General features: G+C 36.9%; 1 protein-coding gene across 3 annotated transcripts in view; it reads right to left on the bottom strand.

Annotated features, from left to right (window-relative positions):
* TppII (Tripeptidyl-peptidase II) overlaps window positions 1-13,897 on the bottom strand; it is a 583,232-nt gene that overhangs the window by 480,667 nt on the left and 88,668 nt on the right. The window lies entirely within an intron of this gene.

The raw sequence follows: 13,897 nt of genomic DNA, 5'->3' as shown, positions 1-13,897 counted from the left end.
AAATGCAAAGAAGCTAATGCTCACAAACATAAATGATTAACACTAGAACAAAAACTAAGAATTATAAAGCATCATGAAGAAAGAGGAACATTCTGTGTAATAAATAGCACACAGTAGAGGAATGAATGAGTCATTGATACAAACACAAATTATGAAGAAAGATAAAATAAAAACCTGTGACAAAAGTGATCCAATTGAAGACTGCAACCAGAAAAAAATTCTATTAAGTCAGATAATGATTCAAGCTAAAGCAACAACTCTCTATAAGGCAGTAAAAGAAAATGGAGATGAATGGTCGAAACTTTTTCAGCAAGTTGTGGATAGTTTTATAACTTTCAAAAGTATATGTGGCTCCAAAACGTTAGAATTGCAAATGAAAGTGTTAGTGTTGATAATAATGCTGCTGCAAAATGTCCCAATGAGTTAAAAGAAGTGATTGAAAAGGAGGCTATAAAGATGAAAAAGCTTTGTTCTGGAATAAGATGTCTTCATGCATTTATTTAGCATAAAAAGGAGAAGTCACAACCAGAACATGAAATTTCAAAAGACAGACACTTTTGTTAACTGGAAATACATCTGGTGACTTTAATTTATTTAGAATTTAGATTAGTTTATTGAGCTGAAAATCCACTGGCTCTTAAGGACCATGCTAAAAGAGTTCTTGTAATATGGTGATCAAATAAAAAAGCATGGTTAACACAATAAATATCTGAAGAATGGTTTACAACTTATTTTTGTCCCAGAGTCAAGTGTTGACAGAAGCAGAAAAATTATACAAACATAGGAACATGGAATGTGAAAATGCTATTAGAAATGGGAAAAGCTTAATATAGCCATACTGGGAATATGTGAACAAGATGGCAAGATCAAGGTGATTTCTGGAGCAATGACTACAGGATAATATTCTCAGGAGAGGAAAAGCAGGAGTAGCAATAACATTCAAGAAACACTTAGGCAAGAAAGTAACCACAACAATCAAACACAGTGACAGAATCACGGCAATTAGCATCCAATCTGAACCAGTAAACCCGAACATTATAATGGTCTATATGCCTACGACTGGATACAAAGATGAAGAAATAGCTGAAATATATGAGCAAATTGAAGATATACGGAACATATTTAAACAAAGAGACAACACAATAATAATGAGAGATTGGAACACAATTGTAGAAGGAAAGGAGGATAATACTGTAGGAAAATTTGGACAGGACAGAGAAATGACAGAGGACAACATTTAGTATATTTCTGCAAACAGAAGGAATTAATAATCACAAATACAATATTCCAAACACACAAAAGAAGAAGATACACCTGGAAGGTACCCAGAGACACAAATAGATACCAAATTGATTATATAATGGTTAAAGCAAGATTTAAAAACCAAGTCAAATTTAGTAAATCCTTCCCAGGAGCAGATGTTGATAGTGACCACAACCTTGTATTAATGAAAACACAATTGAAATTCAAAAAAAACAACACATAAAGATCAACATATTGAAACTAAAAAATGAAAACATCAAAAGACAATTTCAGGAAACCACCAAAAAACCTAACACAAGAAAATGCAAAGAAAAAAATACAAACAATTACAATAAGTGGAATCAAATAAAAGACAATATCCTAAAAGCTAGTAACAAAATACTAGGAAGAGAAAAGCAAAATATAAGAAAACCATGGATAACTGAAGAAATATTAGATTTAATGGAGGAAAAGAGGCTAATACAAGAATACTGAAAAGAGTAGAACACAAAGAAAAATACACAAAATTAAAAAATCTGATAACAAGAAAATGTAAGCAAGCAAAAGAAGAATACCTCCATGAAGAATGTAAAAAGACAGAACTGTTTAATAGAGGAAATCTAGAAACTGTTTATAACCAAATAACAAAAATCAGCAACAAACTGAAAAAGGCCACACATAATAATGCCTTAATAGATGAGAATGGTAAACTAATTATTTATTCTGAAGAAATATTACAAGAATGGAAAAAATATCTTGAACACCTGTATCAAGGAGAACACGAAGAAAATGACACAGAAGCTGAAGACAATAGTGGGCCATCAATAATAGAAGAAGAGTTAAAAAAGCACTTAAAGACTTAAGCCAGAAGAAAAACCCAGGAATCGATAACATCCCAAGTGAAACCATTCAAAATCTGGATGAGGAAACAAAAAATGATATGTTTGAACTAATAGCTAAAATATATGAAAATGGAAATCTCCCAGAAGACCTCACAAGATCCCTGATAATACCAATCCCTAAGAAAGCAAATGCTCTTCAATGTAACCAACACAGAACAATAGCCCTAATTACACACATCAGCAAAATCCTATTAAAAATAATGCAAAACTGAATATATAAAAGAATAGATTCACAACTAGAGAAAGACCAATATGGATTCAGGAAAGGAAAAGGAAAGGAACAAGAGAAGCAATACTAAGACTGATAACCATAATCGAAAAAAAGAATGAAGCTAAATAAAAAAAAAAACATATATATGCTTCATGGATTTAGAAAAAGCATTTGACAAAGTTAATTGCAAGATGATGTGGAATATTATGAAGAAAAGTCACATTGACTATACTGATAGAAGAGTAATCAAACAGATATATGTAAGACAAACGGGATATAAGAACAAACAATAAAGAAAACCATACATGTTAGATGTGGAGTAAGACAAGGGTGCATATTATCACCCTTGCTCTTCAATGTATATATTGAAAATGCCATCAGAGAAGTTAAAGAAAAAACAAGCAATGGCATACAGATTGGTGGAGAGGAAATATTTTACCTCAGATTTGCAGATGATACTGCAATTCATAGCAAAAAGCAGAAGAAGACTAAAAAAGTTAATTGAAACAACAAATGAAATATTTAATAAATACCACATGAAAATAAATGTTGAAAAAACCAAAATTCTACTGACAAGCAAGAAACCAAAGATCATAGAGAAAATTAAATTAAATGGGAAAGAGATAAAACAAGTAAAGAATTACAAATACCTAGGGAGTACAATAAATGAGGAAGGAAGACCAAAAGAAGACAAAGATAGGCATAGCAAAAAACCAATTCAATAAAATGGAAAAGGTATTAAAAGGAAACTTAAGTCTAAACTATGGAAAAAAAAGCTTATATATGGAGTATAGCACTTTATGGCAGCGAAACATGAACAATGGGAACAGGAGATATTAGAAGACTAGAGGCATTTGAAATGTGGTGTTGAAGACGAATGCAAAAGATAAAATGGAAAGACAAAAAATCTAACGGAGAAGTGCTTAAGGAAGTAAATGAACCCAGAACACTGATAAAGACATTAATAACAAGAGACAGATGGTATATAAAGAGAAAGAAAATAATATAGGTTTCACTAATAGGTCTTCCCATCTTGTAGGTGGTCTTTCTGGTTTTCTCTTTATTCTTGGTTGTCAATTAAGTATTCTATATATCCATCTATTATCCCTGAGTCTGGCCATGTGGCCTGCCCATCCCATCTTGCTTTCATATACTGCAGTTACATATTTTTACAGCTGATCTCTCTCTTAATTCTGCATTTCTAACATGTTCCATTTTGCTCTTCTTCTTCTTAACATGGAATTTAGGCCAAGTGGCCTGTTCCGGTCTCATGCCATCTCTTTCTTGGTCTTCCGATTCTTCTTTTTCCACTTATTTTGTATCTGTATAATATTTTTGGTAGTCTGCTGTTGTCCATTCGATTTAAATGTTCTAGCCATTTTTGTTTATACTGTCCTATGTAGTAATTAATTGGTTTTATTTTCAGGGATTGTAAGATTTCATCATTTGTTTTGTGGTCCCACTTGGTATATCCAGCTGTTTTTCTGAGGAACTTCATTTCTGCTGTTTGAATTCATTTTTCATCTTTCCTTTTCATGGTCCATGTTTCGCTTCCGTATAGTACAGTTGGTTTTGACAAGACATTATATAGTCTGATTCTAGTGTTTTGTACTAGGGATGGCTTAAATATATTATTTATTATGCCATTTACTTTGACAAAGTTTGATATTTTAGTGTCTATGTCTTTTTCTTCTTCATATGATAGATCACACCCGAGTCTTGTGTAGAGGCTTAAGTGCTGTGAGAACGTTATATTGGAAGTTTAATGGATTTTTTACAACACTCAAAAATAATTAAAATAGAATTTAATACTTCCTATATTTCGTCCTAGTCACTAGGACATCTACGGGGATTACAAAAACAATTAATGTAACATGCACACAAAAAACTTACAATACTAAGCCCAACCACGTGGGTGACACTAAAGTCCTATCTAGGTGGAGCGCCCTCTAAGGGCGGTCGTAGGTGGCCTGGAATGTAAGGTGGGACCTCTGGTGATGAGTGTTTCCCAAATCTTCGGAAGCTTAATGCAACCGTATTTATTTAGATTTGGTTGGTTTCTGAGAGCTGCTGCTGCTTCTAAGAAAAGTCTCTCTTTCTTGAATTTGCTGTGGTGGAGTATGGTGGTTTTCTTCCATGATACTCTGTCCAACACATGGTCAGCCAAGCCTGAATGGCCATAGTTGTGTTTAACGATGTACGACTTGTGTTCCTCCAGGCGGATGGATGCTGATCTGCCTGTCTGTCCAAAGTACGCAAGCTTACAGGAACAGGGTACTTTGTAAACTCCAGGCAGAGAGAGAGGAGGGAGCTGATCTTTCGCAGACCGGATAAGGGTAGCAAGTTTGCGGTAGGGCTTATATGCTGTGTGTAGGTTATACTTTTTTAGTATCTTGGCTATTTTTTCCGAAGTGCCATGGATGTAGGGTATGGTGATGGCATTTTTAAAATCTTGTTGACGAGAGGGACGGGGAATGGGGGAGGAATTGATTATTTTTTTGATACTGTGTTCGTTGTAGCCATTGGAGAGGAAAGTTCTGTGTATGTGGTTAAGCTCAGTAGTGACATCTACGGGGATAGTAGTAACATCTAGGACATCTACGGGGATTACAGAAACAATTAATGTAACATGCACACAAAAACTTACAATACTAAGTCCAATCACGTGGGTGACACTAAAGTCCTACGTTTTTGTGTGCATGTTACATTAATTGTTTTTGTAATCCCCATAGATGTCCTAGTGACTAGGACGAAATATAGGAAGTATTAAATTCTATTTTAATTCTTTTTGAGTGTTGTAAAAAATCCATTAAACCTCCAACATAATGTCTCACAGCACTTAAGCCTCTACACAAGAATTCTAATCATCCATGGAGAAGATTTAGCACGCAAATCCAAGCAATACGGTAAGTCAAAACTACGACTATCTAGACAACTAAATAGGCTGGCCTTTTTTAAAAAGATGTCGGGATACAAGAGTGATACCGAACTGCGTTAAAATGAAGATCAATTTCCATTTCAAAAAAACACTCCGTATATATAAACGTGCCAGCCTGGCATTACTAAATCGCCTCTACTCGTGCCACCCTCGCAGTGACGAACGCCGCCATTGCCTCCCTACATTCAGAGCTCTCCACCGTTCTTAACCCTGAACTTTGGTCGATTTTCTCTGACATTTCGGAAACTTCTGCACAGAGAGAATTTCAAAAAATAAAAAACAAACACTTCAAGAAATACAGCAACCTGGTTAAAGACAAACCACAACCACAAATTCAACCGCTCCAGACAGTAATAAACCTCTCTTCCAAAAGGCTCAACGATGATGCCGTCAGCGCCCTTTGCCTTGGCCATAATTTTGCCGTCGCCCCGAAAGAAGTGCCGGTGCTCGACGTAATGGTTAACATCGAACGGGGGATCAGTCGCTTACCGTCAGAGGTAGCCAACAACATCAGACTCGACGTAGCCAACATCCTCGCTCACTCTTCGCCTCCAAAAAGTAACTTATCATATGCCCAACACACGGCTCTCCTGAAACTATGCAAAGAAAAAAGTATCGTCATCACTAGAGCGGATAAGAGTAATGCCACAGTCATTCTTAATACCAGCGAATACAATCGTAAAATGAACATTATCCTCTGCGATCGCGCTACCTACATCCTGCTAGAACACGACCCCACAAAAACACAAGTTAAGAAATTAAAAATCTTACTTAAAAAAGTAACCTCCTGGCCCCCTGACGTCACAAAAAAACTTAAACCTTTCCGCTCCCGTCCCCCCCGAATATACGGTTTACCAAAAATCCACAAGCCCAATTCCCCACTCAGGCCTATAGTAGATGCCACCAATGCACCTTGTTACAGACTGTCTAAACAGCTGGCCAACTCTCTGTCCCCCCTCACTGGAAATTCCGCATCCTATATAAAAAACTCGACCCACTTTAAAGCCCTCACAGAAAATTTAACCTTGAATAATACAGACATATTAGTAAGCTTTGATATCTCCTCATTGTTTACCAATATTCCCTTAACTGACACTTTATCTCTCTTAGAAAACGTTTTTCCCTCTGACATCTTAGATCTCTTTTCCTTTGCCATTAACTCTGGGTATTTCTTTTGGAAGAACAAAATCTACAAGCAGATAGAGGGAACAGCCATAGGTTTCCCCCCTCTCACCCCCCCCCCCTTGAAAATTTCTATATGGAAGATTTTGAAAAACGAGCCTTAGACTCAGCCCCACTCAAACCGTCTATCTGGCTAAGATATGTAGATGATGTGTTCTCTATTTGGCCTCATGGCCCAGACACGTTAGACTCCTTCCTCAGTCATCTCAATAGCCTACATCCAAGAATCCAGTTTACTATGGAAAAGGAAAAGAACAATTGTTTACCCTTCCTAGACACCTTAGTCACATGCCTGCCTAATGATACACTTGCCTTCACTGTATACAGAAAACCCACACACACACACAGGCAGATACATTCACAAACTCTCCCACCACCACCCCTCGCAACAATATGGCATCATTGAAACTCTTACCAAGAGAGCCCACAATCTTTATTCCAGTAGAACCGCCCTCACTACTGAGCTTAACCACATACACAGAACTTTCCTCTCCAATGGCTACAACGAACACAGTATCAAAAAAATAATCAATTCCTCCCCCATTCCCCGTCCCTCTCGTCAACAAGATTTTAAAAATGCCATCACCATACCCTACATCCATGACACTTCGGAAAAAATAGCCAAGATACTAAAAAAGTATAACCTACACACAGCATATAAGCCCTACCGCAAACTTGCTACCCTTATCCGGTCTGCGAAAGATCAGCTCCCTCCTCTCTCTCTGCCTGGAGTTTACAAAGTACCCTGTTCCTGTAAGCTTGCGTACTTTGGACAGACAGGCAGATCAGCATCCATCCGCCTGGAGGAACACAAGTCGTACATCGTTAAACACAACTATGGCCATTCAGGCTTGGCTGACCATGTGTTGGACACCACCCACAGAGTATCATGGAAGAAAACCACCATGCTCCATCACAGCAAATTCAAGAGAGACTTTTCTTAGAAGCAGCAGCAGCTCTCAGAAACCAACCAAATCTAAATAAATACGGTTGCATTAAGCTTCCGAAGATTTGGGAAACACTCATCACCAGAGGTCCCACCACCTAGATAGGACTTTAGTGTCACCCACATGGTTGAGCTTAGAATTGTAAGTTTTTGTGTGCATGTTACATTAATTGTTTTTGTAATCCCCGTAGATGTCCTAGTGACTAGGACGAAATATAGGAAGTATTAAATTCTATTTTAATTCTTTTTGAGTTGTAAAAAATCCATTAAACCTCCAACATAAACACACCCAAGTATCTGAAAGTGTTTACTTGTTCTAGTATTTTATTATCTATCACTTCTTATTGGGTTTTCTCCTTTGAATGCCATTATCTTTGTTTTTTCTTTAGATATTGTCATATTATATGCATAAAAATAACTACATTATTTTATGTAGGAAGTAACATGACTAAATTTTTTGGCCTCACGATTAGTTACAAGCACAAGTGGGTCATCATCCTCATCATCGCATTCTTCGTCAATTTTTGACGTTTGGATTTAATGACTTCAACAATTGCATCTTCAAAGTTTTAATTTTCATCATAACATGGTAAATTGTCATCTACTGTTGAAAAGTCTTCATTATTCATGATAGGAGCTTGCAGTATGTCTTCATTTTCATCACTACTCAAAATTTCAAGAACCTCCATTGTGCTGGAGGTTCTTGTATTGTGCTGCTTTTTATAGCTCGCCAACTATCAGAGACAAACTGTATTGCTTGCAAAATGGAAATTTTTGCACTGATCTCTCTGGCTGTTGATGAACTTGTTAATAGGTTTTCATCAATGGATTCCAGTATGTAATTAACCAATTTTCCTCGATACACCATCTTTACATTTTTTGATTATCCCCATGTCCATTGGTTGCACTAAGGATGTTGTATTAGGAGGAAGAAATTCCAGCCTTATATTTTTTAGATTATCTAAATGAGGGTGTGCAGCACAATTATCGAGAAGTAACAAAATCTTCCTCTGCTTACGTTGTAATTCTATGTCCCAACTCGTAGCCAATTCCGAAAAAATTTCAGAAGTCATCTACGCATTACTATTGGTATTGTACTCTACTGGTAAACTCTCTATTCTTAACCCCTTAAAGCATCGAGGCTTAGCATTTTTTCATACGATTAGTAGTTTTCGTTTGTCCGTACCTGACATATTTGCACAGCATAACACAGTAATGCGGTCCATTGCCCTTTTATACCCTGACAGTGCAATGTGCTTATAACACAGGGAGCCATCTGGCATAGCACGATAATAGAGGCCAGTTTCATCAGCATTGTAAATATCATCTGAACAGAAATTCTCTAGAAAAGTAAGGATTTTAGTATTTTGCCATTGTTCAGCGCTTACATTGTCGGCACTGCCCTTTTCGCCATGCGCTTTTTTAAATTTGATATTGTGTCTTGCTTTCCATCGAGACAACCAACTACCAGTTGCTTTAAAATCATCTCCTCTGACTTCACCTTCAACACTGGGCCGCTGATATTTGCACCTCGCCTGCTAACTATAGAAAACCATTAATCTAATGCTTCTTCGACTTCTGGATCCTTTCCATCACGCTTTCTTTTGGATGTTCCTGGAATTTCTTTCTGTAATGTCCACTCCTCACGCAGTTGATTTTCTTGTTGTAGGAAACGTGCTATGGTAGATTTTGGTACACCAGTTATATCAGCAAGTCTACGATGGCTTGTATTTAATGGCTGGTTTTTAATTTTATCCAGCAAAGTAATTTTACTTGAAAGTAAAATCATTTGCATCTTGGCAAAGATTTAAAAATTTTAAATAAAATTGACACAATAAATCGATATCGCTAGGTACAGTATATAGTAAGGGTAGATTCTTAAGCAGACGCGTACTTGCCAGACGCACGACGAAAGATAACTGATTTGCATCATGCTAGTGTTGCCAAATATTAGTGTAATGCAGTGTTGCCATATTTTCGAAAAATCCATAAAATATACGTATAAAATATACATAAAATATCCATAAAAATCAAAAATTGCTAAATTCCTTTTCAGCTGTTGTCCCAATTAAGCGTTTAAATTATGTATTAATATGTTGGTTTGGTTTCTGTTCTTTGAGATTTGGCCCAAAAAGCGGCTGCCCCAATTAACCAGTGGCCCAATTAAACGGAATCGACTGTATATATTAAAGTTTAATTTTAATTTATATTCTAGTGTACACTGTGAATTCCTTAAGTTAATTAATAATCATGTATAACTAGCGTATAAGCCTTTCTATGATAATTACTTCATCCACGGAGATTCCATCGCACACAAGGCCCACCAATACGTAAAATGAAGTTGAAACTATCAAGACAACTGAATCATCTGATCTTAATAAAATGCTGCTGGGATAATCAGGTAATCCCAAATTGTGTGAAATTCAAGCACCGTTTCTTTTCACAAAAAGCTCTCTGAATTTATAACCACGGCAGTTACGGGAACAAATTGCCGCTACACGCATGCTCCTAGCTGCCGCAAATGAAGCTATTATGGCCCTTAAAGAGTTTTCTAACACATTAAATCACGAGCTTTGGTCAATTTTATATGACGTCTCATACACCGCGACAGATAAAGAATTTGAAAAAATACGGGGTCGACATATCAAGATGTTTGAGAAATTAAAAAAGAACTCGACTTCCGAACCAAAACTTCCAACCAACACTGTAGTCAACCTTTCTTCAGCACTCAGAGCACTTTCACATGGCCACAACTTCGCCATTGCCCCCAGAAAATCACCGGCCAAGGATATAATGATCCAGATTGAACGTGAGATTCGTCACCTTCCAAACCACATCGCCAACAATATTAGACTGGATGTAGCTCGTGTCCTCTCCAAAGCAAGACCACCAAAAACCAACATATCCAATAGTGAATATAAAGCTCCGCAGGAAATGAGGAAAAACAAAGAAATAATAATCACCAAAGTGGATAAGGGAAATGCCACCATAGTATTCAACCAAAAGGACTACACAGGTAACCTTAATGCTCTATCATTAGACCGAGCTACTTACCTCCCTATTAAATACAATTCTGCCAACTCAAAAATTATAAAACTCCATAGGCTCCTTAAGAAGGTCACTTCATGGCCTGTGGAAGTTACTAACAAATTAAAACTGTTTAACTCTATACCCCCTGCACTTCGTATTTATGGACTCCCTAAAACACAAAGAAAATTTATGGACTCCCTAAAACACAAGAAAATGCCATTACGTCCCATAGTGGATGGCATTGATTCCCCCACATACACATACAAATTAGCTAAACATTTGGCCAAAGTGCTCACACACACTATACTGGCAGCACACCATCACAAATAAAAAAAACTCAGCCCACTTCAAAGCCAGCATAGAAAACCTTATATTGACATAATGGTCAGTTTTGACTTCTCCTGCTTATTCACAAACGTCCCACTCAAAGAAACCTTAGAGCTAATCCAAGCTAAATTTCCTCCCGATATCTCAGCCCTATTTCAGTTCACAATGAACTCAGGCTATTTCATTTGGCAGGGAAAATTCTACAAACAAACAGAAGGAACAGCCATGGGTTCACCACTCTCTCCACCTTTGGCCAACTTCTTTATGGAGAAAGCCTTAAACTTAAACTCTGCCCCACAAAAACCAACCATATGGCTTCGCTACGTTGATGATGATATGTTCGCTATTTGGCCACATGGCTCTGATACACTCCTCTCTTTCTTAACACACTTAAACAACCAACACCCCAGAATCAAATTCACAGTGGAAAAAGAGGAAAACAACATCCTCCCTTTCCTAGACACACAAGTCACCCTCCAGCCTAATGAACCTTGGTTTTTCTCTGTTTATAGAAAGCTCACCCATACAGGCAGATACATTTACCAACAATTCCCCCCCCACACACACACACAACAATATGAAGTTATTAAGATGCTTTACAACAGGGCTAAACTAATCTGTTCAAATGACAATGCCCTAACCACTGAACTAAATCACATCCTCAACACTTTATCAGCCAATGACTACACCCCCCCCCCAAAAAATCCAAAAAAATATTGAAACCAGTAACCCCCCCCCCTTCACAACAAGGATTACTCTAAATCCATCACTGTTCCCTACATTTCAGGCACCTCAGAAAAAATTACCAAAATCTTAAAAAAACATGACTTGACCTCTTGTCACAGACCACATAGAAAATTGGCATCCCTTATCCGCTCCACTAAAGACCAACCACTTCCATTCATTTTGAAATTATGGATTCTACAACCGTGTTAAAATAACTCTTTTTATTATCCTGACGTTTCGATCTGCATATCAAGATCATCATCTGGAGCATACATAAATATACAAGACAAGCTGCGTTACATTTCAAACCGTTACACTAGAGAAACAATGATTTGATCACATGCATATAGGATTATAACTAGATAATCCTATATGCTGTTTTAGCCACTTTTGCAATATGCCCTCTGAACTTCAACTCTGGTTCAGAGGGCATTTTTTCACTACAGGTCACTGGCATGACCTGTAGGGAAAAAATAAATAAATAAAAAATACATCAAGCTAGATTTAATTTATGATTACATGAATAGACATTCTTGCTTACAGATGGTTTTCCTTCCAGTAGCAGTGATGTCCTATTTCTATTATCACAATTGTTATTTTTGATTAAAAAAATATATATATTTATAAATTACAACATGAATAAACATTCTTCCTTATAGATTCTTTCTTTAACAGTGATGTCCTATTTTTTAGTATTAAAGTTGCTATTTTAGATTTAGGATCCTGGATTTTCTACAGTCCTGTTTATAGTTGTTCTTAGAGAGAAAGGATACGTGGGACGAATATATGCCTTCCATATGTATGGGATTTTTAGACCATCATTATTGTTTAGATTGGGGTGGTTGATAATGATCTCACAAGCTTCCTTAAATTTGCGTTCATATCATGTTTTGGTGTGATGTAGACAACTAAAAGAAAGGACCAACCACTTCCCCTAGATCTACCTGGTGTATACCAGGTCCCTTGCAGCTGCAAGCTGTCCTACTTTGGCCAAACAGCCAGGACAGTGAATTTCAGAATTTCAGAACATAAGGACTACATCTGTTTTCACTAGTATAGCCACTCTGGTCTTGCAGACCATGCTCTGGATACATGCTACAGAATACAGTGGAAGAAAGCCACAATAATACACTGTAGCAAGTTCAAGTTTGAAAGACTTGTCATGGATTCAGCCTCAGCCCTAAGAAACATGCCAAACGCAACAAATTTGGTTGCATGAGACTACCCCAAATTTGGGAGACATACATCATGAGACCTTCAGCCAACAGCCAAGAATACCTACATAGCCTGCTAGGGAGCACCATCAGGACTTTTAGGAGAAACGATAGCTTCCTGCTTCATCCTCATTTACTGTATGTAGTGCCAGCATGCACGTGTCTTTATTGTAAGTTACTTTGAAAATGGCAACGTAACATTGCCAAAATATTGGAGATATATATTAAAGTTTAATTTTAATTTATATTCTAGTGTACGCTGTGAATTCCTTAAGTTAATTAATAATCATGTATAACCAGGGTATATTTTTTGGAGCAAAAAGATTGGCAGCTATGTACCATACTGATTGAACCAGGAAATTGATGAAGAAAGGGATATGTGGTGGTTGTTGGTGGATAGGGAGTTGAAGTTCAGAAGGCATATTGCAAAAGTGGCTAAAACAGCATATAGGATTATCTAGTTATTGAAGGACATCCCGATATGTAGAGATAAGCAGATTATTATTATTATTATTATTCTTTATAAGGCTTTGATAAGGTCACACCTGGCTTACTGTGCAAAGAGTCTGCTAGGTTTCTTGGAGGAGATGTGGACAAATAGAACAGGTTCAGAGGTGAGTGACCAAGTTGGTGGCAGGTTTGAGTGATGTTCCACATGAGGAGAGACTGAAGATTTGTGGGATGCAGAGGCTGGTTGATCAGCAGATGAGGAAAATATGATAGGAATATATAAGTTGCTAGGGAGATTTAATATTGATGTGGAGGAAATTTTTTAATATATGAACAATGTGAGGAAAACTAGAAGTCATCCATGGAAATTAAGTAATAGCACGGTTAGCAAGAACATGAGGATTGGATTGCCAGAGTCAGTTGCATGTGCTTTGTTAATGAATGATTTCAAGGCAATATTACAGATATTGTACAGATATTGATGGTTAATGTTAATGCAATCAACATTTGATATAAACTGCAATGAATACGTGGAGTGGTGGATCTATCTAATAAACTCATCACTCTATGTGTGTGTGTCATAAAAAAACAAATGTGACACTTTTGTGCGATACTTAACATTTTACCTGAATAGAGTGTGAATTTTTCTTAGCTTTCAAAGGCAAAAATTTCATACCCCCCCCCAAAAAAAAAATGATGTGAAATCCACTGGAAACCTAATAACACCTT

The sequence above is a fragment of the Typopeltis vanoorti genome, chromosome 2, assembly GCF_054136105.1.
Source record: "Typopeltis vanoorti isolate ZY-2024b chromosome 2, IOZ_Tvanoo_1.0, whole genome shotgun sequence".
Classification (NCBI taxonomy): Eukaryota; Metazoa; Arthropoda; class Arachnida; order Uropygi; family Thelyphonidae; genus Typopeltis; species Typopeltis vanoorti.
Note: the sequence above shows the minus strand (reverse complement) of the source record. Positions and strands in the feature narration are given on the sequence as shown.